The following is a 25694-nucleotide window of genomic DNA, read 5'->3' as shown; positions in this document are numbered from 1 at the left end:
GTAGGCAGTTGCAGCCCTGTGTATGAATGAATAAATCATAAGTTGAGGTTGGCTTAACAAATGTCTTTTCATTCCAAGTGATGTGGATTATTAATGTAATTGATCAGACTTTGGGGAAACCACACAAATGAAACAGCACAATATTAAATACACACACACATACACACACACACACACACACACACACACACACACACAACCCACCTTTTATTTGCCAAGTGCTCAGGGAAACGCTAGCAGATAAGTGAGGACAATCAGAAAGTAGTTTCAATTTTAGCACTTGAGATTCTTTTTCAACTATAAATAAGGCTTATTAATCATGTCTCGTTTTATTTTTTTCTCATCTGCACAGGGCTTTGCCTCTGCTAATGCATAGGACACACCATACTAGATGAACTGGGCTTTTAGGAAAATGACTTCAATCTTATTTGTAATTGTTTTGCAAATTTACAACATCCTGCAGGTATAATGTGCTACCAAATGCCAATGCCCTTAATGTGTGAAAGAGACACTATAGAAATCTCTACTTTTCACCCCATGTTTTTCCTTCATATTTCATATTTAATAGCAGCTATAGGGTTGAACCTGGTCTCTGTGAGGCTAAGTGCCCATGTCCACCTGATTGGGCCATAGGGTGCCCAGATGTTGGGTTGAACATTGTGAGTGTCTGTGAGGATGGCCCTGAATGACATTAACATTTGAACTGGGATAGCAAAGCAGGTTGTCCTTTCATATGTGGGTAGGCACCCCCTTAGTCATTAAGGACTGCATAGAAGAGAAACTGAGTAAGAAAGATTTTTACCTCTGCCTCAATAGCTAAGGGAGGGGGCTCCTCTCCTGCTTCTGGACTAGAATGTATGGGATTCCTAGGTCTCCAGCATGTTGTCTGCTGTCCCTCTGGAGCCTCAGCCTCCATAACTGCACAAATGAGTTCCTGATAGTAAGTGTATCATCTGTTCTTCCGTCTACCTATTTTTGATCTTTTGATTTATTTTCTTCTATATCCATCCATGTATCTATCTATCTATCCATCTATCTATCTATCTATCTATCTATCTATCTATCTATCTATCTATCTATATTTTATCATCATTATCATTTACCTATTTATCTCTGTCTATCTATCTAGCCCTATGTCCGTTAGACTTCCTTCCTGTCTGTCTGTCATGCTGCAGTTCTATTTTCTGGAGATCCTAGACTAGTATAAGCTCTCTCTGCCTCCCAAGCATCAGAAATATGCATCAGAAATCTCTTTTAACAAATCACTAAATCAGTAGTTTCCAAGAGTAGTTGAGGAAGTTTGAGCAAGTTGGTAATTTTTTTTTAATAAGAGGAAAAGATTTGACATTTAAAATAGTCATATGAGTGTACAATGATCTCAAATCAAAAGTATTATTTAAGATAAACCCATGAAGCACTATTCAATAATTATTCTCACATAAGAAGAGTGCTCCAGTTCCTACAGGTAACTGACTATCTATCTGCATGTAAGACACCTGGTTGGGTGAGCAGATTCTGTTCCCTTCTCTGAAACGGCCACAGGACCCAGGTTTGGCCATCTGAAGCCACCTCACATTATCTCAGCCTCTGAGACTGACTCAGTTGGGGTGTTTCTTGGGACTTTAGTTGGCATGTGGCAGTAAGTTGCATTACTTTTCACTGTTTTTCCATCTTGCTGGATGTCAGTGACGAGTTTTGGAGTATTCTATGTACAGAAATGTAAGGGAGCACTTGAGAAAATGGAATCAGACAAGGGGAGAAATGGATATTTATTTTTGTAACAGGATCTGGAACTCACTTTGTGGACAAGTAGACCAGGCTGACCTTGAACTTATAAAGATCCTCCTGCTTGTACTTTCCAAAAGCTGGGGTTAAAGGTATGTGCCACCCTGAACTCTTGATGCCAGCATTTGAAGACTTGGACACAAACGTGTCCTAAGTATATCTAGTCCCTGCCCTTTTTAATTCCATGGTGCTTTTATAACCTCTTACTCTTTATTCCTTTGTAATCAAGGTACAGCCAGTTACATTCCACAAAGCTACCAAATTCAACTGATACAAAAATAATTATATGCAATTTCTTTAAACTGTTTTTTAGAAGTGCACATTATTATGCTTTGCAGACACTATTCTTTGCAGTGTCTCTGACTTCAGGACATTTACATTTTCTAAGTCTGCTATCCCATTTTTGAAACTGTTTCTGTAGCACACAAATAGGAGCAGTCCCAATCTGGGGTCCCGTAACACCTGTGCATACCATCACCTTCCCACACACAGCATGTTGAAAGGCAGGCAGGCTGTGTTGACAAACCCTCTCCCATGTGCAGCAAGCACCCTGTGACCAGGGAACATTCCTATCTTGTACAATGCCTGGAGCAACTTATCTGATAGTTCTTTGAGTAAATGAACAATTCAAAATTATTTTCAAAGCATCTACATCACTGTCTGAAACTATTCCCTGACACTTCAGAATTTTCTTGACTTGGTGTATTCTTTCCTAGTCATTTTATATGTGATTATGTTTGCACACAAAACAAACTGAAAATATCTCTTTGATTTCTCCTAATAATCAAACCTCAGAGATAAAAGACAATTCTTCCCATTTTCCATATGTAAGCTATAGAGCTTTTTGCTGTTGTTTCCAAACCTACACAGACAATGTGAACAATAAATCTTCCTTTAAACTTGGCTGCCACACTCTCAGCTGCAATCTTACAAATAAATAAATAAATAAGGGGCAGGACAGAGGAAATTAGCAAACTCTACATGAAGGCTGGAAACTGACACTCTTAAAACAGTGAGAATAAATCAACAACCAATGTTTATCCAAGTGCTTACAATCGTCCGGCCAAGATGGTGCACCTGCCTTGGTGTCAACTAGCATTTAACTACTGGGTCTTAATTCCAGGAATTATTCTAGACTCAAAAGTCTGTGTTTGCATTATCTGTGCTTCTGTTTGGCTCCCTCCTGAGCCTCCCTTAGTCCTTGCCCGCCTATCCACTCAGTCAGGCTGCCAGGGGCAGGAGCACACCACAGCTCCAAGTCCGTTTCTTTGCCACGTGACAGCTCACTCCACCTGAGGCTGAACAATTGAGGCCAGGTGTGCAGAGACACAAACCAACAAGGACCAAAGCCAGGCCACCTGTCTTCTAAGATGACCAAGGAAAGGATTTTCTAGAAGGCTAAACATTGCCAATTTGGCATGAATTCTGCCCATAGCTTGGGGAATGTTTTAAGGAAAGTTGAAGGTACTACTTTTTTTTTCTCAAATAGATTAAAAAAATGTTTTTGAAAGTTTCATATATGAGTCTTGTGTTCACATCTTTTCCTTCCTCCATTTCCTGCCTCCAACTACTCCAGTGCCAGTGTCCTGCATCTTACCTGTCCTCTCAAGTTCATGGCCTCTTTTTCTTGATTATTATGGCATACATGTATCTACACATTCTAATAAACACAACCTGCTGATTTTGTTTCATGTTACTTCTACATATATGTTTTTAAGGCTGACCATTTGGTATTGGATATCTATTTAGGGGGGTTGTCCACAGGGAAAACTGATTCTACTTTTGACTACAGTCATTAATTACATAGAATGCTTCATCTAGGATAGGGGCTTATGAGATTTCCCTCAACTACAATCGCATGTCAACTGGTGTTGTCATTGTTCAGGTTTTGTTTAGGCAGCTATACTGTTGAGATTTCATGGGTAGAGCTTTCCTGTCATATATAGAAGACACAAACTTGCAACAGATGTCTTGGTCCTCTGATATTACAATTTTTCTACTCTGGATGTTCCCTGAGCCTCGGGTATAGAGGTTGTAAATTTATCAATTGTAATTGGACATACTTGGGTCAGTTCTCTATATTTTGACCAGGTGTAGATTTCTATAATGATTTCTGCTTCAAAAAGGAGCTTCTTGGATGAGGAATGAGATATAAACTTATCTGTGGGTAAAAGAATACATATTTAGAATACAGTTAGAAATTATACTACTTTAGGATAACTGACAGTAGTGAATTTTCCTCTAGATCCCCTGGCCTTTCCAGGCAGAAATAGTTGGCTATGTTTACAATACTGGGCACAAACTTCCTCCTATCAAATAGGCCTTAAGTCCAATTACATGGCTTTTACTTATCCCCAAGATGTAAGTGTCACTACTACAACATCAAGGTCATCTTGCATTTATGGTCCTTGTTGTGGTTCATAGGCATCACAGCTGAGTAAGACTATGACTTTTCTCCCTTGGCAGTTTGCACAGCACCTTCCAGTATATGAGAGCTAGTCCTCAAAGAGGTAGCAGAGAATATTCATCAGCTCAACATCTGGCAGAGAACTGGTATCCAGAATATGCAAAGAACACAAAAAAGAAGAGTTAAAAATAACCTACAAAATAAAAATGACCCAATTAAAAACAGGCCATGGACCATAGCTACACAAAGTAAACTTAAGTCCCATTTGGTCAGAATGTCTAAGATAAGAAAACAACCAACAATACATTTATATTAGGATGAATGGAAAGCGTTACCGTATTCACTGTTGATAGAGTTCCAAAGTGCTGCAGATGCTCTGGAAATCAGTATGGAGAATGCAAAAGGTAAAAAAGAGATCTACTTTATAGACTAATACCCCTCCTTAGCACGTGACTAAAGGTCTTGATATCCTACCACACAGACACTTATGCAGTCATGTGTGTTGCTGCCCTATTCACAATATCTAGGAAATGGAAGCAACTTTGTGTCCTTCACGTGGTGAATGGGTAATGGAAAATGTGCTACATACACAGTGGAGGTCTACTGAGCTAGAAGGAAATAAAATCATGGTATTTCCAGGTGAATGGATGGAACTAGTGAGTGAGCTTACCCAGACTGAGAAAGAAAAACACAGTGTGTTCTTGCAGTTCCTAGCTCCAAATTCTCAGATGCGAGTATATAACATGGAGTGACCGCAAAAGCTAGCAAAGTGAAAAGGGATCGTGGCATGTGGAAGGGAGGCTCTAGAGAGAGGAATGGAGAGTGTACGATACAAATACAGGTGCTATGAATGGAAACTGAAGGAGGGGCAATTAGTTGGGAAGGGAAAAGGGAGGCCAAACACAGAGAGGGAAGGAGGACAGAGAAATGGTATAAAAGATGTTTGAAAAATCAATAGAAAGTGTGTAATTGTTAACCTAGAATTAAACACACACACACACACACACACACACACACACACACACACACACACTACAGTTATGCCACTTGTATTGACAGTGCTACCCAACAGCTATAGATTTTTATCAAAACCCTAGCTTCAGGCATAAGTAACCTCCTCCTTTTGAGTTTTTATTCAGGGAGTCCAAGAGACATGGCCTCCTGCAAAAACAAACAAGCCAATAACACTACCCCCCAAACTATAGACTATTGCCGCTGCCCTTGGTGGCCTCCCAGAATCTTAAGGTAGTCCCTGTTGCTGAAGACACCATACACTTCAACACAGGACTTGGAGGGATTAAGCTAGATGTGACCTGGAAGCTAAATAGATTTATTTTTTATTTTTTTATTTTTTATTTTTGTGGAGCTGAGAATCAAACCCAGGGCCTTGCGATTGCTAGGCAATCTACCACTGAGCTAACTCCCCAACCTGATATTTTTAAAAAAAATCACTTGTGTTGCTAGATATCACTTACTACAAGAAAAATAAATATACCATTGTGCTCTAAAATATTCTTAAAGATGTAAGAGCAGGCATGTGACTGCTGCCCCTTCCCTGGGGCCACATTGTGAGACCCGTTATCTGTAAACTCTTTATTCTCCATTTCAAAAGCAATTGTCTCTATTTCCAGCCACTAAAGCTTCTTCAATTACAAGTCTGCTGCCAGTGGTTCATAATTTCATCCCATCCACCCCTGCCACTTTCTTAACTAGGTCTTGATTTTTAAGATGCTGCAAGACTGCAATGAGCATTCTTTTTTGTGTGTGAGGAAAGAAAGAACCCTTTCTTGGGAAATTGTCCTGGATTTCACTGGATTGCAATGTTCATTTCTGTAGTTATTTACTATGTGCTATAAACACAAATGACTGCTCAGAAAACCTAGTGATGACAATGATCACTAAGATACTTCAACTTTCATACATTTATAAGCTATCAAAATGACTTAACATATTTAATAATCATTTTACCTGTATACACACAATACATGATAAAAAGGAGGGTGTATTTAAGAATTGTGGGAAAGAGTGTTCTTAAAAAAAATGCCAAATGTAGCATAGGCAATGGGTTTTCCAATTTGTTATCTTTTATTGCCTGTTTTATTATAAAAACTAAACACTCAAAAACAGAGAAAGAAGTCTAGTGTATGTATCATCATATAAGTCATTACTCAGATTTTTATCCAAGTTATTTAATCAATCTTTTTACTTCTGCCATTTTAGAACAAATTTTATGATGCTATTTCCCTGTATCAGTAAGAATGCATGTCTCAAATATGCAGTTATGTTTCATAAAATCCAATGTTATAATTACTCACAGTAAAATAAAATATCTTCCATTTACTTAAAAGCTTGCCCATGTTAGAAATTCTGAGAGGCACAGGGACAAATAGCCAAACTAATGGAAGCACATGAATTATCAACCAAAGGCTGTGGAGCCCCCAGCTGGAGCAGGCCCTCTGGATAAGTGAGACAATTGAATAGCTTGAACTGTTTGGGAGGCATCCAGGCTGTGGGACCAGGACCTGTCCTTTGTGCATGAGCTGGCTGTTTGGAACCTTCGGCTTACACAGGGACACTTTGCTCAGCCTGGAAGGAGGGGACTGGATCTGCCTGTACTGAATCCACCAGGTTTAAATGAATCCCCAGGGGAGTCTTGGCCCTGGAGGAGATGGGAATGGAGGGGAGGGGCTAGGGGGAAGGTGGGGGTGAGGGCGGGAGGGGGGAGGACAGGGGAACCCATGGCTGATGTGTAAAATTAAAACACAATACAATAAAAAAAAAAAGAAAAAAAAAAGAAATTCCTTCTCCCCCCCCACCCCCAAAAAAACAGCTTTCCCTATTTGGTTGATTAGACGTGAGTTATGGCTTCTGGGCACAGGCACTTGGTTCAGGACTCTGAGGTTGACTTTACTTATTAAAGCAGAGGGAAAAAGCCCCCTTAAAGATTTTGATGAGCAAAATAGCATACTGGTAGAACTGGTGTTCTGGCAAGCATCCTCGGCAATGGTGGGCTTCATCTGAGCTGGACTACCAACCAGAAAATGATTTCAGAATTTGTAAGGGCTGGTCAGAAGGACCTCACTGATATGGAAGCAGTAACAAGCTGATGAATGGAAGGTTTCTGTGATGAGAAACTGGTCAAATACAAAGAAACAGGAAAATAAAAATGTCTCCCTATTTCACACAGCTGCACAATTATGGTGCCATAATTAAAATAATAATATATGACTGAAAATATAATGCTAATATTTATTGGGACAATGGCTGTCCTGTGTTAAGTGGGTCCCATCCTTTTTTTTATTATTATGAAAACCACACAAGTGTATGAGCTAGGTGTCAGTGTTGTCTTTATTTTAACGATACTAGAATTACATCTTCAGGATGTCAAACAACTTGTTTGTGATCACATACAAGCAAATTTAGGACAAGAATGTTGGTGTCTACTGAGACTTCATTATTGAAGCAAGAATTGGGCTGAAGAGATAGTTTAGAGACACACTGACAAATTAATTATTTATGCTTTTGGCAGTCAAAGAGGAGGAGAGATAAACCCTGAAAATAATATTTTGAGTGTTTTGCTACTGGATGTGGTAGGGTAGCAAATTGAAGTAAAACGCATTTGTATAATAAAAACAAATATTTATTTCTTGTATCAGTAAGTTACAGACTGAACGTTAGGCTCATATCCACAGTCAAGATTAAGGCAAACTATCCAGGTTCTGGGCCACATCTTCTGGCCACTAAGGAAAGGATGTCCTTATCTTGAATTATACTGTTTGCTTCAAATCCCAAAGAAAAATACCTGATTCAGGTGATTCATCAAGCAAGAGAAAATAAGGGCAAAACAAAGGATGCTAAAAAAAAACCCAAAAAAACAAAAAAACCCTCAGACAATATGCATCATTCATAGCAAGTCCAACCAAGTCTTTTCAAATTACACTCTTCACTAATAGAATGAGCTTAGAGACTCTGAGGAACTTTCTGGTACTGTAGTTGCTAAGTTTATTTCTGAAATAGAAATGAAAAAACTAAACAAAACAAAAACTTCCATAAAATGAACCTTTATCCAAATAGTCTACTTTATAATCAATGAATATAAAACAAACAGTAAATGTATAAAGGAAGCTCAAAATGATAAGGTAAGTCAATATTCAAAAACAAAACACAGAACATACAGAATTAAAATCTTAATATTTCTCTTAGTAACTTACTCATATGTAGATTGAGCATAGTTACTTGTATGCACTAAGGAATGTGTTATGTGCTTTCTTGTTATTGTTAGCAATAGATGCAAGGCCTCGTGGGAAAAACAACAGTGTTTTTTTTCCCTTTAGCTTGGATGATCCGACAGTCTGACAGTGTCATACTCACAAAGTTTGTGTAGGAAAAATGAAAGGGCCTGTTGCTTAGTCACAAAGCCCTAGAGTGGAGAGTATGTGCATTTAGGTAAACAGATTATCCAGCAGTTCTTCCCGAAAGCCACAGAGGTGTACCGCTCTGGCTCCATGTACCTGCCCTTATCACACCTGTCTCTCTAATGAACCCTACCATATGTCATGGGCATTTATAAGCACCTGAAAATATTCAGTCATCTGAACGAATGAATCATTTCCACATCTAATGTATGTAGATTGGTGAATGTAGACTGAGTTGATATTTTACACTGAAGTACAGGTTGCCATGCATGAGGGGTGGTGGAGTAATCTTACTCTTGTTCTAACCCGTCCTTGGGTAGCAAGGCTTCGCTACTGTTTCTCTAAATGGGAGAGACTTATAAGGCAATAACATGTAGGTGGTAGCATGGTGCGATCCTACCATGTCTGTATGTCGTGTTCTAGGCACCATATGAAGCAATTAAAAAAGGACATGAGAAGCTGCAGTGTTTGTTCTCAAGGAACCCATAGTCTTGTGAATGGAAGTGTTGCTGATGACAGCTGGAAAGATATCAGCATTTACAGTGCAGTCCAAATGAAAAAAAAAAATGCGGCTAAAGTGGTCTCTGGGGAATAAAAGGGAGGTTTTCTAAGTCATTTATGGTAAGAGCAACAGGATTTCAAGTTCATTACCCGAGCTGAGTATTCTGGAGTAATTATCAGTTGCCCAGGTGTTAGAGGGAAATCATGATAATAACGGCAGTAAAGGAAAGCAATTTCATAGGGAAGGAACAGAACTGCAGAGGCATAGTCGTACAAGATAACACTGAGATCCTGTAACTGGACAGCCATGGTGAAGGAGGTGTCTGCACTAGCAGCCACTTGGAAACTGAATATGCTTTATCATATTCCTCCTTTATAATAAAAGTCAAAATAAATTAATGTTGCTTAATTAAAATGTATCTAATTACTATACTATACCTAATTAGTCATTAAACCTGGAATATTCGAGTCCTTGATATATACTCATTTTATGGAATAGGTAGATTTTTATTTGTTTTTCATTTGTGGGACACAGTGTGGGTGTTGTATACTTACTCAGCACTAGAGAGTGTATGTGTGTGTGTGCGTGGTGCATATACATATATGGGCCTATACATGTGGAGGCCAAGGTCGATGTTGGGTGTTTTTTCTTGATTGCTCTATACTTTCATATTTTGAGACAGACTCTCTTCCTGAACCCAGCTAGGTTGGCTGGCTGCCTAGTGAGCTTCAGGCATCCACACATGACCACACCCACAGAGTGGGGTTGGAGGTCTGTGCATCATACCTGGCTTCTTATGTGGTTTCTGAGGGTATGAACTCAAGACCGAATGCTTGTTTGCCAGGTAATTCACTGTATGAATCATTTCCTCGGTCCTTCTAGTGAGAACACTTTAAACTGACAATTACCATGACTTTAAACCAATTCTACCATCATGTAACATTTGCTTAGTGTATTCAGTTTTTCAAACAGAAAAATGTGGAAATTATCTATATTTCCCAATTTTTAAAGACACCATAGAAAAAGGAGTGTACTAACCAAGAAAGTCTTTCATTGTCTTCCCAGAAGAGGACCATTTGTTCCTTTAATTATGACATGTTACACACCAGGCATTGAGCTAAACTGTGCTACTTTCAGGTTTATATTCTGATTTATCATCGGAAGACTGCAATGTAAAGTTGATTCTGGAGCTGGAAAGCCACAGGCAGCAAAGAGACCAGTTAACCTGTGTTTATTTCCCACGAATGAAAACACACAGAAGACAACTTTGGTTTCAAGGTAACAAGACAGAAGCAAAGGAGCTGAATGACAAGGAATTCCAGAACACACTCAAAACAGCAGACAGAATCATTCTATATCCACCAGAAAGAGGGAATGACCAAGGGGTATACATGTATAATGGATATGAAGGTGTGTCTTTAATGTATCTTGGCATTTTACACTTATTTTTTTAAAGGACACTGATATAAGTAAGGTGTGCTATTACATGCCTTAGGAGGCCAAAGTAAGAGGATCGTGAGTGTCAACCCAGTTCAGACATTGTAACACTCAGCTCTAGAAAACTTTACATGAATAAAATACAAATATAAGTAGAAGATAAATATAAACAGGAAGCCCTGAAAGTCCCATCCATCTCTCCTTTATCTCCCTTCCCATCTCTAGAAGTGACAAGCATCACACCGTCAACGTGTATATGTAATTGGAAATACAACCCACATAATGACCTCTCTCCACCATGCTTGACTGTCTTATCTCAAGACAAACTAGTGCTCTTTACTTCTGGTATTAGAATTCACTTAGCCTGCTTTTAAATTTAATAACAAAACCACAGTGTTTTGTTTATGTGTGCCAGCTTTCTTTCTCCTCAGCTGTGAAGGACAGCTTGTTTCTCTGGGTACCTGAAATGGCTTTACTTCATCTGTATTGCTATGATGGATCAAGGACATGCCCCCACTCTTTGAACCATTCTCTTGTTGGTGAACCCTTAGGTGGCTTCCCATTTGTGCTGTTTTCAGTCATGTGGTCACAAACATTCCTGTCCACACACACATTTCTACCACATACTGGCCAGTAGTATCCCTTGCTCTAAAGGTACATTTGTGTTCATCTGTAGCTAATACTACACTATTTAAAAAAAAATGGTTGCACTAATTTCCATTCTCACTAGTGTCTCTGTGAATCCGTATAAATAGAACTACCAGTCTTTGGACTTTAGCCATTCTAGTGAGTATTTAATAGGATTTCATTGTTCGGCACAACAGTCACCCCCTTCTCCACTTTGGGGACATAATGCCTTAGAAAATACGAAATGGGGCCAAAGGTCTGGAATTTTTTCAGAGTTTATAGGCACTACAACAAAATACTATGTGGTTACAATGCTCTGAAAATCAGAGTCAAGCAGAATTAAAGCTCTTCCATGTTGTTCTTGCAGACCTTACCAACATAGAAGCTTAAGAATGGATGAATCCCAAGGAGGTGCCGAGAGGCTGTTAGTCTGCTCTGCCCAGAATCTCTCTGATTGTCCATGACTTATTTACCAAGTGTGAAGGTTAACCTTGGTTGTATACTTTTCTGGATCTGGAGTCAACTAAAAGATATGCTGCTAGGAGAAGTGTGAGGAATTTTCTTCATCAGATTATTTGAAGACCCACCCTAAATGTGAGCAGCCCAGATTCTGGGCGACTGCCTAGAAAAAAAGGGAGTTGGAAGAAAGACAATTTGCTTTTGCCTGCTTGCCTTCACTCTTGCTGACAAGTTCATCTATCCTGTTGCTGGACATTTCTTCACAGATATCAGAACAGTGGTTCTCAACCTTCCTAAGGCTGCAACCCTTTGATACAGTTCCTCATATTGAGGTGACCCCCTCCAACCATAAAATATTTTCATTGCTACTTCATAACTGTAATTTTGCTACTGTTATGAATTATAATGTAAATATCTGTGCTTTCAGATGGCCTTAGGTGACCCCTATGAAAAGATAGTTAGACCTCATAAGGGGTTGAGACTCACAGGTTGAGAACCTCTGTATTAGAACCAACTCCTTCAGGGTGCCAATGCAGACTAATGATTGGCAGCTCTCTAAGAATCCTCCAGGCCTTCAACACCAGGTGGGGACTGGTGAGACATCTAGCCTCATGACTTGAGCAACTCCCAGATTCTTGGCTTCTCCAGTGTGAGACGTTGCACTACCTAGGCCACATCATGTAATCCAACCCAATAAATCCCTCTCTGACACATCTCCATTTTATTCATTCTCTTCCTCTGGAGACCACTGACTACTACATCAAGCATAGTCAGATACCACTGATGTTACAGAGCCTTCTGCTTGTCATCAGTATCCTCTAGACTGTCTCAGGAGCCACTGATTGATAACCTGAATGTTACCTGGCATTCTGTCTGTAGAGAGTGCAAAAGCCACCATGAGGCTAACTTCATAGCAAATCATGTCACACTCACCATCATTTTTCCTTTCTATTATTGAAATGGCAACTTCTGCCCACACAAAGTGAGTTTCAGGAGGACCATAGGAGGGATACATGGATTGCCCAGGGAAGAAGAAATAGATGAGATCTGCATGAGCAAACATAGGGTGAGGGGAGTGCAAGCGAGAACATAGGGGAACAGGAGTTTCAAGCTGGAATGGGAACAGAGTGGGAGAGCAAGGAAAGAGATACCATGAGAAATGAAAACATCGTGAGAATAGGGAGAAATAGAGTGCTAGGGAAGTTCCCAGGAATCCACAAGGATGACCCCATCTTAGACTACTGGCAATAGTTGAGAGGGTGCCTGAACCAGCCTATTCTGGTGATCAGATGAGTGACTACCATAACTGCCATCATAGAGCCTTCATCCAGTGACTGATGGAAGCATATGCAGAGATCCATGGTTGGGCACCAGGCCAAGCTCCAGGAGTCCAATTGATGAAAGAGAGAAGGGATACTATGAGCAAGGGACATCAAGATCATGATGGGAAAATGTACAGAGACAGCCAGCCAAACTAGTGGAAATGCATGAACTGTGGACCAATAGCTGTGGAGCCCCCATGGTACTGGACTAGGCCCTTTAGATAGGTGAGACAGTTGTTTAGCTTAAACTGTTTAGGGGGTCCTGAGGCAGTGAGATCAGGCTCCATCCCTGGTGCATGATCCGGCTTTTTGGAGCCCAGTGCCTATTGTGGGAAATCTTGCACAGCCTTGGTGCAGGGCGAGGGCCTTGGACCTTCCTCAACTGAATGTACTAGGCTCTACTGACTCTCCATGGGAGACCTTGCCTTGGAGGAGGTGGGAATGGGAGGTGGGTTGAGGAGAAAGGTTGGGGGGCAGGAGGAGGGAGGAGAGGGGGCTCTGTGGTTGGTATGTAAAATGAATAGAAAATTTAATAATTTTTTTAAAAAGTGAGTTTCATCAGTAATATAGAGGGACAATCTCCTTACAGACTCTTTTTCTCTTTTTGTTGGGAGATATACTGAAACAATGATTACTACCTTCTTGTATTGTTCAACCCATTCCTCACTAAAATATCTCCTAGGATCTGCTCCCTTCCACAAATCAATGCTTTCATTGACATAAGCAAGAAACCTGTTTGAGTATTTTGATACTTAAAAGTATGTAAGCATCAGAATGAACACACTACCTAATACTTTATGAGTGGTGGTGAAATTAGCATGCTATCCTTGGGACTAGAAGAGTTAGTAAGCCTTTAGTTGAGTGATGGAGATGGGAATAATTTTTGTATAACTAGAAAAGAAAGAAATTTAAAAGTCTCTAGAAAATAGATATCTCATGGCAGAAAAATTATAAGATAAAACATATCACAATTTTCAGGGAAATGTATGTATTAGTTACTTTTTGTTGCTGTGATAAAAATACCATGACCAAGACAAGTTATAGAAAGAGGAATTTAGGAGGGCTTATATTTCTGCTGTGGGATACACTGTAATGTTGGGGGAGGCTTGGCAGCAAGTGGCTGTCCAGGAAGCTGAGAGATCACATTTCTATCCACACACTGAACACAGTGAGAGGGAACTGGAATCTGGGTGAGGTGATACACTCTCAAAGCCTGGCCCCAGCAGAGTATGTCTTCCAACAAGGTATCACCTCACAACTTGGACCAAGTGTCCAAACATACTATACAATGGTGGAAATTCCTCACTCAAACCTACACAGTGAGAGTAGCTGTGGTTTTAATCCATAGATACTTAATTTCACTTACATTTTTCCAGCACATGGCAAACACTCATAGCATCAGAAATACCTCACTCTATTGTAAGGTTATGTGTTCCAGATGATCTATGAAATACTGACTGGTGCATTTCTGTCTCCCTCTATAGTTTATTGCTTATCTATAAAATGTGTATCATACCATTTCTATGGATAAAACTCAAATTAATACATGCTTTTAGAACATTGTCTAGCATATAATACCAATAAATATTAATTTTCTTATTATTCTGATGTGGGATATTCTGTATTTCAAATGTGTTGTTCTGGTTGGCTAATAAATAAAACACTGATTGGCCAGGAAGTATAGGCAGAACAAACAGAGAAGAGAATTCAGGGAAGTGGAAGGCTGAGGCAGAGAGACACTGCCAGCCACCGCCATGACAAGGAAGACGAAAGGTACCGGTAAGCCACAAACCTCATGGCAAAGTATAGATTTATAGAAATGGGTTAATTTAAGATGTAAGAACTAGATAGCTAGAAGCCTGAGGCATTAGGCCAAACAGTTTAAATAATATAAGCGTCTGTGTGTTTATTTTATAAGTGGGCTGTCGGACTGCCAGGGCTTGATGGGACCCGGAGAGAAAACTCTAGCTACATTATTCTTTCCACATAAATATAGTCACTGTTCCCAGTTCTTCCAGACAGTTCTTCAGGACAAATATAGCCTATGTGGAAATGTCTTGTGTTTTAAACTTAAGATATTTCAATGTAAATGTGAGGGATTGGCTGAAGATTTGACACTATGGGGCACCAAGAGTCTTCAATGTTTTATGGAGTTGGTCCATGATTTGACATTACACCATAAATTTGTAATCATAATGGCAGATGGGTGTTTCTGGATATCTCAGAAATTGTTGGGAATTCTGTCCTGATCCCAAGATACTATTCACCTCATGATTTTATAAAGCTCAAGTCAGCAACTCATATAGCAAAAAACATTTGAGTACAACACAATCCACAGGTGTATAAAATTAATTCCTGCTGAGGAATGATGGTAGGAATATATTAAAAGTCTTTGTTTTCCATAATAAAGTCATTATGCTTCTATAAGACCAGAACTCTCTGTATATCCAGGAAAACGACTGCAATTCCTTCAGATCTGTCTCATGTCACGTGACTCAGGCAGTGTCTTAGCACTGTGGCGGGATAACATGGGCAGTGTGCATGCTGTGTACTAAGAACCAAGGTTGCAGTGAAGTTCCAGGATGCAACATGGGGGATCATTGTCAGAAACACCTGGGATCTGTTCTATATTGGGTTTGAATGAATGTTTTTGTCACTGTGTAGTCATAAACCTATTACAATTGCCAGATTTTTCCACAGCCTTGATATTCAGTCATGGTATCCACAGGTTAGAGCCACCCAGCTCAATGCTTTGTTATTGTGTCCTTGATACCTGATCCCTTAGGTGTCAGAAGGAACAATCTGAGAGGAAAATACACAGATCCAGTTGGTGTGGTATAGAATGAGAGATCCAAACAGACTCTTTGAGGCTAGAAAGGAAGTTTGTGGAGAAGAAAGGAAGCCTCCACAAGCGAACTTAGAGCATTCTCGTGTGTCAGGCATTGTGCCTTGCTGGGCTGATACTCAGAGCACTTGACCTCCGGTGCCTGGAAACGCCAGGGCACAGATGGCTGCTTGGGGTAGAGAGGTGTTCATGTCAGTCCATTGCAGCCCAGACTGAGGCTCAAAAGACTTTACTTATTTCTTGCCTTCCTTCCCAAGGACAGGGAAACAAATGAGACTTGGTAGGTAGAGCTACAAAACACTGGTAAACAATAGCCATAAGCATGGGCTGCTACCCTGATAAGCAGAAATGGAGTGATCGGGCTCACAGGTCTATTAGGAGGTGTGGAGAGGTAACAATATCCGAGGGCCAAGGACAATTTTAGACTTCAGCAGACAGGTCTGGCAGTCTGCTTATACAGGAAAGGGATGCCTAGGGTCATACTCTGCTCTCTCCACATGCATATGTTTCCATGAGCTTATCCCCCAGTGAGAAGGGAAAGTAGCTAAGGGTGCCATTCACTGGTTTGACATAAACCTGACATCACATAGAGAATCCTTGAATGACTCTGTTTACCTGGATCTGAGGTCCCCTTCAAAACATCTCAGAATAGGATCTGCCTCAGAGGAAAGACCTCTGACTGCAAGACATAGAGAACCAGCTCTTTGAGAAAGTTTCTCAGAGACAAAGGTTAACTGGCTCAAGTACATCCCTTTTGTGCCATCAGGTGAAGTGGGAGCTGTAATTTTTTAAAAAAGTAAACATTTCTTGAACACGCTGCTGAAAATATGGTGTCTGATACATTTTCTGCTGTTTGCTATGAGTAAATTCCTTCCTGAGAGACAATCATGGTCTAGCCTCATCTTCAGAGCTGAGGTGGCACCCACATAGTTGCATATAGATGCACAATTGTTCTGTCAGTATCTACTCTCAGTGAAGCTAGCTTATTTTGACCACAGCATTGCCTGAGTGTGTGGATGACACCGGGAATAGCTGTAATCCATCTTTAAAAAAGTATGTCAAGGGTGTTTGAGGTAGGTGGTTGTTAGTGGACCTGCCTGGCAAGCAGAAGGACCCCTGTTAAAGTCCCTAGTATCCAAGAAAGTATCCAAGAAAAAGCCAGCCTCAGGGGCAGTGCTATAATCCAGCAGTGGGCGCAGAGACTGAGAGACCCTGGGAGCTCACTGGCCTATCAAATGCCAGGTTCAGTGAGATAAATATTCTCTGAATGTGAAAAGTCAAATGAAAAAGATCAGTTTATCTGCTTATCTTTAAAAAAGTTAGTTCCACTTTGATGATGTAATCCTGTGTTTCAATACCCTGGCAAGCATTTGCTTTGTTAAGTGTTTTTGAAGACTTGTGGATTCAAATACACAACCATTCAAATAGACAATTGACTTGAATGTCTTCTTTATTTCTATTTATTTCTTGTGTGTGTTTAGCGTATATATATGTTGGTGTAGAAGTGTGCATGTATTCATGAAAGGGTGGGGTGTGTGTGTGTGGGGGGTAATGTTAGATGTTTTCTAAGATCTACACCCGCACCCCCACCCTCCACTCCCCGTCCCTCTTTTGAGACGGGGTCAGTCACACACCCAAACTATCTAATGGTAAAGACTAGCTAGCTCCATTGAGATATAGAATCTTCCTACATTTGTATGTTACCTTTGGCATTTTACCAAAATAAAAACAAAAACAAAAACAAAAAAACAAAACAAAACGAACAACACGAAAAGATTATGCCTGGATATATATTACACTATTCTCTAAGATGCTAGATACTCCACCTTGAAATAAAAAAACATCTCAAAAGAGTAGACTTAACGAAGGCTTTCTGAAAACCTGTGTATAACGTATTAGATAACCTAAGAAGCTAATTTTGAACAAAACTTCCTAGGTTTTAAAACATTTATGATTTCTAAACAAACAACTAGAAATTTAGAGAAAAAAAAAATAAAGCGTCGCCACACTCGCATGGTAGCTAGGTTACCCTAGCTTCCAACACCTCACTGCTGTCACCGTGGGGACCTTTCGTGAATCATAATGTTTCCACACAGGTTTACCTCCTGCCTTCCAAAGAGATGGGGAATAATAGGAATGTTTTGTCGTTTGCGCAATTGCTTGTGTCTGCCAGTAGATGGCGGTAACACGTTGGGTGCTGCCAGCTCCCCCCCACCCCCTTCCAGTGCCGTTTTCTGATATATGTTGGGTACCATAGAGTGAGTCTCAGAACAGGAAGCGGAGGCATAAGCAGAGAGGATTCTGGAAAGGTCCCTTTGTTTTCATGTCCACAGAGAAAGCGAGAAAAAAAAAATTGAATTGAATTTGCAAATCCCTGGGGCCCAAATCTGAAGAGCTGCAGGGGGTGGCACGCTCCATTCTAACCATCTTGGATGCTGGCCTTTGTTGAGCTGTGATTCCTAAGGCTCTCCATCAGGTAAGCTGAGAAAACATTTCATTATTTGCACTGCAGAATCTAGCTGCCAGATCTTCTTTTCATTCTAAAATCCTCCTCATGCTGCCATATTTTAGCCCAATGTTTAATGTAAATTATTAGAACTAAAGGCATCATTTGATTTGTAAACTGCTTACTATTTCTTTATTTTTCAAAGGAAACAAAGCTTCTGTCTAGAAATGGTGACTTACAATACAGACTAGGGATTAAGGAGTGTGTGTGTGTGTTAGTGAAACAAGCAGATGTTTGGGGTTCATTGTACTGAGAGAACATCTGTTTTGTTAGACTTAATGCCAAGCTACTGGATTTCACGACTATACACCACCTTTTTAAGTGTTCAGCATGTCCGGCACCTTTAAATCATGAATCCTTTAAATCATGAATGTGTAATGAAATCTGAACTATCTTTCCTGTGTCTTAGTTTTTTTATTCAACAGCTTTGGAGAGGCCATGTATGCAGGCAGTTATAATACAGAGGTCTTTGGCTATTTAGACATTATCATTTTTCTTCGAAATCTGGCAGCCTAGAGGGAGGGGATTGCCAAGAGTAATGTTAAAATACATAGAATTTGCTAAAGACAAAATGATCCAAAGACTCCTGTATGTTCCACAACGCCCTGTTTTGGTACCTTTTTGTGTCCCATAAGCTGGATAGATGGGTAGGTTTATTTTTTTTCCTGGAACATTTCATGATTGGCTTTTGCTATTAGTCCTATTACTACCAATCACCTGGAAAACCTGTTTGAGACTAAATGAGAATAATTTCCATTGTGTAGAGTCTGTGGTTGTCACTAAAATATTTCACACCATGCTCATGATGTTTCATTTAGTTAGCGATCACACCATTACCACATTACCAGAAAACCCACAGGCAATAGTTGAAAGACAAGTTTTTAAGATTAGACAGCTTTACATGTACATATTGTGTGCGTGTGTATACACACACAATGGGGCGTGCAATGTCCCTTGTGAAGACAAAGATGAAGGCATTCGTGTTTGTGATAATCTGCATGGAAATATTCCATCCAATCCGTTCTGAATAGCATGTGCCCTGTGAGAAATAAAGACCTGTGATTTCAACCCAGTCTTTGGTCTGCACCAAACAAAGGGCCTTACAAATAGACGTGAAGGTACCTGAGGTATGTTTCCTCATCATGAGGTGAACAAACCAAGTGATCTCACTTAGTAATTTTTGTTGAGTGGCAATAATACTCCCCCTTAAAACATTTCAAAATAGTGTCTGCCTCAGAGGAAAGCCCTGGTTTTGTGTGTTTCAGAAGAACTCCAACTATAGGACATAAAGAAAAGTGTTCTCTTGGAGAGGGTTTTCAGAAATAAATGTTAATTGGCTCAGATGTATTGTACAGTACACACCATGCCTTTCTGCAGGTGACTGGATGTGAGTAACTTTGTTCTTTGTAAATGCCAGAGCTGGTTGATTGGACTGGCTTATATTTATGAATGGATGTTTATATTTGGACCCTGAATGTTACCTTTTTTTTTTTCTTGGTTTTGTTTAGAAAGTTTCAATGGTTCCTTAGTTGCTCATTTCTCTAGTTGCTCACCTCCCTTTCTCTCCTATACAAACGGTCATAATGTGAAAAGCCCATGTGCTCACATCTCTTCACCTTGCAAAATATGCTCTTGGAAGTCTTCAGAAATGAAATGTTTTGATTACATGCTATCTAAAGAAAATTAGAGTGTTTCCTTCTTTACAAAAATGTAATGGTGATTTCATTTACAAGATCCAGACACATATTAATTTTTTTTCACATAGTAGATTCAAGTATGTTCAGCTCTGAGCTGGAAATGGGGGCATGGTTTAGGGTCTACCACTTAAGAGCTCTGTAGATTACAAAAGAACACCAGCTACTGCAAAAGTGCATTTCTCTTGCCTGTCATAGTTGGGAAGTGGAGTCAAAGACCAATTCTAATTCATTCAGACTTCTTCCTGGTGATTTGGGGGTTTCCATGGGGCACAGGGTATCCCTGGATCTCCCAACTCATGTATGATAATGGTTCTCTAAGAATGAGAGAGGTGTAGACATTTTTTGTGGCTGTTGGCCAGTTCCTTCTTTGGTAGAAACACCAAGGAGTGAATGGAGAAGTGGTGAAGAGCTTGGCAGGCAGAAACAGCTTCACTGTTTCCTGAAAAGGTAATTTAACTTCTGGAGACTCTATTGCATTGTCAAGAAAACAAGGATGAGCTGTAACATGAATTGCTAGACGGTCTTTCTTATAAATGAAATACACAAAGCCAGGTATTGGGGTAAATTCTGAAAGATCACAGAAGCAGAAAGAAGCCACAGCCAACTTCACCTCGCCAATTCCACAGCTGATCATGTTTCCTCAGACTGAAGGCCTCTGAGTCCTCACCTGAATGGCTCTCAGCTGAACTGCTGCTCCAAAGACTAAAAGTTTTAAAAGCCTCTAGTTTCTGGTCTTCATGCCTTATATATCTTTCTACTTCCTGCCATCACTTTCTGGGATTAAAGGCATGTGTCTTTCCCAAACAAAGACATGAGATCTCAAGTCCTGGGATTAAAGGCATGTGCCACCATGCCTGGCTGTTCCTAGTGTGACCTTGAACTCCCAGAGATCCAGATGGATCTCTGCCTCTGGAATGCTAGAATTAAAGGCATGTGCTACCACTGCCTAACCTCTATGTTTAATATAGTGGCTGTTCTGTTCTCTGACCCCCACATAAGTTTATTGGGGTACACAAAACATCAATCACAATGAGCCTACTTAGAAAACTGAGGAAATGAAATAGATTCTGTTCAGGGCTTAGTGTGGATGTTAGGATGAGATTTTCTCTTCTCCTCCTTCCTCTTGAATCTGCCACCCCAACACCTATGGAAAGGAACAGGTATCATTGTTATTATTAGTACCAGTGATGAAATACCTTCTACTGCCACAGGAAGTGGGGATGAAACCACAAGGAATTCTGTAGCTTAGCAGTGGGTAACTGTCAAGTTGGAAGAGGGCCTTAGCTGAACATCAGCCAGACAAATGTGTTAACTATGACATTGTCAGTTAGTGGTGTCATTGAAGGCACTTTCTGGAGAGTTCCTGGAACTTCTAGAAGATTAGAAGATGGTTCTTCCTGTCCCTGGATGTCATTATGGACTGCACTGTGTTTATTTGTTTGTTTCCTTTTATGTTTTTGGCAAAATCAGATCCAAGACTTTATTTCATCTGACTTTAATAGGACTTGCCTTTCAGACCAAAGGCCTCTGGGAGGACCCGCACAGGCAATCTATATTTTGTGAGAAATCACATTTTAAAAACAAGTAATTTCTATAATCCTATGATAATCAGATTACAGCATCTAAACCTCAGAAACATCCTGGCTCTCTGGTCTTAAATCCTGTTAGGGATACAGTGAAAGGTGGGAAGGCAAAATGTGCCTGATGAAATTGTTGACAGGCTCTGAAGGCCCTGCTTCTCCCCAAAGACTCTCTAAGTGCAGTGTTGTACTCCTGACAGCTGTGTGCTATGGGGATCTCTGGGAGCTAGAGCTGGGGTGACCTTTCAGCACCCCAGGCCTCCTAATCCTTTCCTTCAACCACCCTGGGCCTCTTTAAACTGACTCCAGTAACTGGGCTGTCAGCTCCATCTTCATGGCAGCCAGGATGACTTAATGGACTCAGGATAGCACAGAGCCGATGGCCGAGAGCAGGGAGGCTTAGCAACTGGAGGGTAAGATTTCTCAGCAGGACACACACTGAGCTTGCTGTAGCTAGTCATTTCTCTTGGCTCCAGCTCCTTCCTAGCTCCTGTGAGTCCTTAATTGCAGGGTGAAGTTTATCTGAAACCATCTGTAAATGCAAGTAAGTAATGATGTATTTTTTTCTTCCAATGAAATGAGCATATGATGAGATAGTAGCTGAGTAGCTGTGCACATGACCATTTCTTGTTATCTTTCATGCATGGAAACTTTGTGAACTGACTTGATGACAATGTCTCACTTGTCATCTAAAAATATATTCTTCATTTCTGCACTTGTGTAGTTGGTTGTTTTATTTGTTCTACAAAACAAGGAGGGTCAGTTGCCCACCTGCTCCTGAAATACAGTTTAAATCAGAAACAGTTAATTTCACTACTTTTAGGTTCTATTTTATTAACTTCAATTCAAATTTGTTTTTACCCCTATTTGAATGTTGTCCCATGGACAATTTTCACAGGCAACCAGTATGCAACAAAGCATCTGAGTTCCTACCCGTTTGTGTGTTCAGAAACTTGGGAAAGGACAAGAGTCAGAACTGCTGTTACTGAATCTTGTGCCTCGATTTGATCAGCAACTTTCACAGGTCACCTTTATCTGACAATATGTTTCACTTTGGGGTGGAGTTAGCACATTCTTCAGTTTTGCACTTTAGTGGGATGTAAAAAACGGTAGTCACCAAGTTCAGGACAAAATAATACTGATTTTCACCTTGTTAACTGTGCAACAATAATAAAAGTTCTCTTGTTCTATGAACTGCCACATCTGCTCTGGCTCTCTGGGTCCCTGAATCTTGAGTTTTTATCTGAATATGTCATTAACCTCAGTAGAATTCTGCAAAATTAAATGTGAATACCTACTCAACTGGACAAGTAAGTTTCAATGTGCCAACTATTGATAGATTATCTTTTTAGGTCTCCATCTCTTTCACTCTGGGTTTGAAGTTAAAGAAAATTATAGAAAGAAAAGTTTGCCCAAAATGTATGAATAAAGAACAATTAAAAGGAAATATTAAAGTGAGTATAGATAAACATGCATGTGACTGTATTTGGGCATCTTCAAGGCTTGCCAAAGTTAAAAAAATCTCTTTAAAAGTCTCTCTTATTTTTATAATAATTGAGTTAGACTTTTGCCCTTTTTGAGATTACATACAGGAAGCCCTCCATGTGATCAAGTTCCATGCTGGAGCAAAGTAAGAGAAATGATGGTCCCTACATAATTAAAGAGTGATTTAATATTGTTTTAGTCAGTGGGTGAATTCAAGGATGGGAAGTCAATCTTTAAATAACTTTGGCCATTTTTCTGCCAAGAAGTTCCCTTTGGGGAATTTTAATCTCCTGGTAGTCAGAATATACTTTATTCTTGAGTTATGCAGAACATTTTGTACTTTTACTTTCCCAAGAATTTGGGTTGGAGTAATTAATTAAATCACAATTCTTGTTACTAAGTGGTATTGTGACTGGCATGTTCTTGCAAAAGATGTTGTGGGCTTAAAGCCTCTGTCTGAGAACTGGTCACTTGTGTATTTATTTATTATCTATCTATCTATCTATCTATCTATCTATCTATCTATCTATTTATTTGACTTCTTGATGTCTGTGCGTGACATTTACTTTTATGAAATTTCTTCTGTCTAACTTAAGACGTTCCCAAGTGTTCTAGGAGCCCATGGTGGGAATGACCTTAGCAGATGAAGTCCAAGGAAAGGGACAAAGACTTATGAAAAAAGTGGGTTTGAGGAATAAGTGAGGCTGTTGATGATGAGACTAAGGAGCCAGAAAGTTCATGTCAAGCCATTCTAGAAGTAGAGAGTGCCATGCCCTAGCTAGATGACTGATGGACTGAGTGGTTTCTCTGAAAAGCAAAAAAAAAAAAAAAAAAAGCCAGAGTTTTTAAGAGAATTCCTCTCTCTCTCCACATGGGTATCAACTTCAATTTACATGATAAAGGACCCAGTCAGCAGGAAACACCTACAGGAAGAATCTGGTCATTCTATGTGTCATCCCTTTCCCCAGTCCAACCAGTGTTTTTGCCAGATGGAGAAGAAGCCAACTGACCCTATGTAAAAGCACTGCCATGTTGGTACTCAGACTCCACATGGGCAGCTGCAGCCCCAGCCTAATGCCCACCATGGTGCCATCTCTTTCATTTCAAATCCCTCCTGGGTCTCTGCTTTTCCTACTGACATTTCTAGTGCCCTATCACTTTAACTAGAGTAGTGACCACCTTTGTTTTTGGTGTTGTTGTTGCTGCTGTTGCTGTTAATGCTTCCCATGTGTTTACATCTTGCTCCTGGTGGGCTAGTTGGTTCCCTGTAATATGCCCATTCCTACTCTGTGCTAAAGCTATTGAGATGTATCTTTTAAAGCTTTGTGTATAGGGAATGCACACACCTTTTAGATGCGAATTTTGCAATGTCACTGATTGTGTGTATGCTCGTCCTAAATCATATATAGTCTCAAAGTCCTAAAAGTAACTTTCATGTTACCAGTTAGTTAATTAATGTGTTAGTAACTATTTAGTTAAGGTAAATCCCTTCTCTCTCTCTCTCTCTCTCTCTCTCTCTCTCTCTCTCTCTCTCTCTCTCTCTCTCTGTGTGTGTGTGTGTGTGTGTTTCTCTCTCTGTCTTTCTCTGTCACTCTCTCTGTCTCTCCGTCTCTGTCTTCCTCTGTCTCTCTGTCTCTCTTTGGGTGTGTGTGTGTGTGTGTGTGTGTGTGTGTGTGTGTGTGTGTATGAGTGTGTATGTATACTACTAGAGCTTGAATCTAGTGTCTCCCACATACTAGGCATGTGCTCTACCACTTAACTCCATTCCAGCCCAAGAAATCCTTCAGTCCTTCTGTACCATCAACTCCCAACAGTTGCACTAGGCTCTACCACCAATATACATAGACAAAAAAAATTGATACCAATCAAATCGGTACCGGAGGAAGAAGCAAAATTAGAATTTAGAGTCATACATCATACTCTCACACAGCCCGAGTAATACTGGATTTCGATACACGTCTTTAGAATGAGAACCTAGCCAGTAAATGAAAAAAAAGTAAGGAAAAGAAAAGCAGTAAATACAGATTTGTGAAGCCTCATCAGTTGAAAAGTCAACAACAAGAGTAACTAAAAGGAAAAAGATACAGAAACATGCTGGGTGCCAGGGGCTCGCTCAGCGCAGCGCGCAGCTGTGAACACACCAGACGGGTAACTGGAAGGGCAATGCTTGCCTGCTCCTTTGACCAATTTGAATGGGTTTTCCCGGGTCAAGTCTAGGTTTCAAAGTATGTTTAAAAGCCCTGGAAACATGTTTGAAATACACAGCCAGATTTTTAACATCAGTTAACTAAAAGAAGGCAGGGAAAATAAAGTAAAGCTTACAAAAAAAAAAAAAGTGTGACTTGAGAGAACTTGAAGAGAGCTGAAAGCCATGGTTTTCCAATGCAAAGATGCTAATGACTGGGTGTGTGTTACATAAAGACATTAGAGATAGCTAAGAGAATAACAAGCCATGCACTTATATCCACTCCTATAAAGGGAATAATGGAACTAAATGAGTTGATATTTAGTTCAGACAGGTAAGTTCTTACCCTTACCTCTGAAAGTTGACCTCACCTAAGTGCTGGTTTATATTAAATATTTTACAAAGTAGCTGCATAGAGCATTGCACACACTGGACAATAACC

General features: G+C 40.0%; 1 protein-coding gene across 7 annotated transcripts in view; it reads left to right on the top strand.

Moving 5' to 3' along the window:
• Positions 1-18023: 18023 nt before the first annotated feature.
• The window catches only part of Scn3a (sodium voltage-gated channel alpha subunit 3), a 112951-nt gene continuing 105280 nt past the window's right edge, over positions 18024-25694 (top strand). For 6 of the 7 annotated variants that reach the window (XM_036185572.1, XM_036185569.1, XM_036185568.1 and 3 more), the window contains exon 1: positions 18025-18275. The gene's annotated coding sequence lies outside the window, so the exon portion shown is untranslated. Of the gene's footprint in view, positions 18276-25694 lie in introns of all 7 variants that reach the window. The other variant, XM_036185567.1, reaches the window with a different exon arrangement.

The sequence above is a fragment of the Onychomys torridus genome, chromosome 4 (genome assembly GCF_903995425.1).
Source record: "Onychomys torridus chromosome 4, mOncTor1.1, whole genome shotgun sequence".
In the NCBI taxonomy this organism is placed as follows: Eukaryota; Metazoa; Chordata; class Mammalia; order Rodentia; family Cricetidae; genus Onychomys; species Onychomys torridus.
Note: the sequence above shows the minus strand (reverse complement) of the source record. Positions and strands in the feature narration are given on the sequence as shown.